The sequence below is a fragment of the Neovison vison genome, chromosome 4 (genome assembly GCF_020171115.1).
Source record: "Neovison vison isolate M4711 chromosome 4, ASM_NN_V1, whole genome shotgun sequence".
Taxonomy (NCBI): domain Eukaryota; kingdom Metazoa; phylum Chordata; class Mammalia; order Carnivora; family Mustelidae; genus Neogale; species Neogale vison.
In genome coordinates, this window is record NC_058094.1 from 197,624,847 (window position 1) to 197,628,801 (window position 3,955).

Here is a 3,955-nt window from a genome sequence, read left to right on the forward strand (position 1 = left end):
AAATAAAAATATGAGATGCCCGGGAGCGACTGTATTTCAGAGGGTCAGTGAAAACTTTCTTCACTGCGACTGCATTGCCCTATGTGCTTTGGTACATACTTGGGCTAAAACTGTATTTGTTGTTTGAAATTAAAATTCACTGGGTCCTCTGTGCATTATCTGCCAGCCCTAGGCATGGCCCCAGCTCCTTCATGACAAAGAGGCAGCCATGGCAGGAGGAGGCACAAGAGCAACTTGTGGTCTGAAGGTGGGGCAGAAGGATCAGAGCACTTGATCCTGGGGCAGTAATTCTACCAAGTAGAGAAGAAATTGCATAAAGAACTCCTCCCTCTGCTGGCAAGTTCTATATTGGAGCCTGACCTCTTCTCCCAGGAAGTGAGGCTCTACACATAATATCTCATAACAGAGATATCTGGGTATTTTGTCAACAGCACTAGTAAGTACCCTAATGTCTGGATAACGTCTTTGTGGATGTTGAGAGGCAGGTGCCTCCATTTCTTTAGGTCTTCTGACAGTTCTGTGGGCCACTTAAGATCCTGAAATAAATCCCTTTGGCTCTAACTACCTGCAGTGCTATTCCATTCTCCACATTCTTTGAGATGGGCTGTACAGTGTATAGTCAGAACAGGAAACACTCAGGAAGTGAAAATATGTAACTGATTTCCTGTATTAGTTGCACTGAAGGCAGCAATGGTTTTATTAGCCTTAGAAGGTAGACACATAGTGGCAAAGAGTTTCTTAAACCATCACTGTCAACAAGGGAAAACATGAATTTATGGGCATTCAGCGACCTATAGCATCACTGCCAGAAAAGCCCAGAGAGCAGCAGAGACAGGTTGATTCCACTGGATTCCTCCTGTATGGAAGAGGAAGTAAGTATACCGACCAGTGAGTGAACTGACTTATCATAGTTACAGATTTGACTTTACTGCCTGTTTTGTAAGCAATATGTTTTGGACTTACTGAATAGTTTACTTTTTTGCCATGGTATTACCATACAACACAACTACTGACTGACTGTGAAATCCATTATATAGAAGAAATAGGAGAGAAAGTGTGCTGACTCACAAGAGGTTCACTATTTTTAGCATGCACTCAGAAACAATGGGCCTTTTGTAAAGATAGAATAGACTACTGAAAATTTTAAGTCGATATCTTGCTGGGATAGGATGTTTCCCTATAGGATGATATATCCGTTCAGTCGGAAAACATGTAGTCCTTTTCCTCTCATCATTGGAATACACTGGTCTAGGCACTATGGGACGGCTGTATTAATGGCACCCTTCATCAGTACATTCATGGACCCACTAATAATAGTTTTTTTCTCATTTCTGTGACTTTGTCTCTGATGATTTAGAGACTTGGCACTCAAGAGTTCAATGCTTCCACCAGGAACACATCAAGGGTTCTCTGAACTGAAAGTTGAGACTACTGCTTTTCAGTATTGAGATACTCCTGCCACTGGACCAATGGACAGAAAGGGGATTATTGTGTTTCCTGGGCTGAGTGGTCTTGATTACAAAGAGGAAATAGAATTGCAGCTGTTATGTGGGGCAGGGAGAAACATCTATAATTCAGGTATCCTCTAGGTCACATCCTGGCTCGGTGTGTCCAACTACAAAACTTAATGGAGGATACCTTGGTGGCTCAGTCAGTTAAGCGTCTGACTTCACCTCAGGGTATGATCTCAAGGTCCTGGGATTGAACCCCATGTTGGGCTCTCCACTCAGCAGGGAGTCTGTTTGTCTCTCTGCCCCTCCCCCTATTTGTGAGCTCTCTCCTCTTAAATAAATAGAACCTTAAAAAAAAATCTTAATGGAATAGCATGCACAATCAGTGAAATCTCAGAAACTGCAGATAGGATAATTTGGGTCATTCACCAGGTAAAAAATCCCAGCCCATTTGATATGTTGCCCGAGGAGAGACCTGAGGAGGAGTTTTGGAAGGAATTTGTAAATAATAATCACCTCATGATACTCATTGTCTTCCCGTGTGCTTATATTTATAGAATTTTTGCTAGGCAATTTTATATTCCTCATTTCTCCTGTCATTTTACATGAGCCATGTTGGTGTTAGTTTACTTTGTAATTGAGTTCGTAAGTTAAAGCACGTAAGAAACACATTATTGCAGGATGTGTTTTGCTGTGCTATTGCTTGCTGTCATCTGGAAGGTTAAAGTTGGAAAGAAGGGCTTGTTCAAAGTTGAATATCCAGAGCAGTAAATTGAGGTAGGTAGCATGGCTTGGTACTCAGTGTCTAGCAAAATTCCTCTCAAGGTAGTTTCTGATAAAGCAGATGCTAGAAAACTAAAACCCCATTTTTTTTCCCAGATCCCATCCCATTCCAGCCAAGTTTCTGGGTGTTATCCCATCCAGTGGTTCTACGACTAGATACACCCGAATGAGATTTGGGAGGGGAAAGCAAAACAAAAGATTACTCTATTTCTACTGGTAATCATGGTCAAAGAGGTATGTGTTTTTTTGTTTTCGTTTTTGTTTTTTTTTCCTATTGCACTATTAGTGACGGTCCCATTGCCTGGTCACTAGATTTGTGGATGTCAAACCAGGATGTGTAGCATCTATTGCGATTTACAGATTATTATATGGATAATGTTGGTTTGAAAATGCTATCAAGGTGACTTCTTGGTAGTGGTAGCTGACTGACTGACCACATGGAATCTGGTTTGTTGGAGTGGCAGTATAGTTCCAGAGCTGCAGCAACCATGTTGCACATCGGAAGACAGCTTTCTGATCAAAGATGAAGTATCATCTCCCATGGTGAACAGGTTCTTCAGTATGGCCGTAGGAGTCATCCCTGAAATCTCAACCTACAATTTGTTTCTTCAGCTATTCTGGCATTCTCTAAGCCAGGGACACGTGTCCCTTTTGACTCAAGGTAGGTAAAGTGTATTCTGTTTTCTAAGACAGAAGTCTTAACATGCAAAAGGCTTGACCATGGAGGTTGAAATGAGAAGTAAGGAGGCATAAAAATGGGCTGAAAAAAGACATGTGGAGGACATTAGGATTGCAAAGTTAAAAATTTTAAATTTTCATTGACACAGAAAAGATTAGAACTGGCACCTCAGGAAACTGAATAGGGATGTGACGAACTTAAGAAGCCCTCCTGGGAAAAGACCCAGATGTGAAAACAATAAAACAATGTACTAGACATGGTTGTCAGGAGACATTAAATATATGGATATAAGATATTACATAAAGAGAAATCATAACCAAAGAGAGGTAGTAATTATTGTAAATGAGATGAGGGGGCCAAACAAACAAAAAAGCATTATTTAACTCAGAAAACTATCGATCTGGTTGTAGAGAACACCAAGTCTTTTCTAGAGGTTCAGGTAAATTTCCTGATGACAAACTTGAATTTAAAGATGAAAAAACATTATGCAAACAACCAAGCTCAAACAACATGAATCTGGCGGTGCCTGGGTGGCTCAGTGGGTTAAAGCCTCTGCCTTCAGCTCAGGTCATTGTCCCAGGGTCCTGGGATGAAGCCCCTCATCAGTCTCTCTGCTCAGCGGGGAGCCTGTTTCCCTTCCTCTCTCTCTGCCTGCCTCTGTGCCTACTTGCGATCTCTGTCAAATAAATAAATAAAATCCTAAAAACAAAACAAAACAAAACATGAATCTTCCAGACACAACAAAAAGGAGTTAACACTAGTTCACCTAAGAAGATGGAAAAAAAGTCTTTTGCTCTATAATATTCAGTAATAACACATGAAGAAATAATGTATACAAAACTATGATGGTTTTTATGAGCTAAGGTCTATAAACCTAGCCAGTTTTGTTTTTTTTTTTTTAAGATTTTGTTTATATATTTGACAGAGAGATAGACAAAGAACCCAGGTAGGTAGAGCAGCAGGCAGAGGGAGAGGGAGAAGCAGGATCTCTGCTGAGCAGGGAGCCCTACTTGAGGCTTGATCCCAGGACTCAGGGATCATG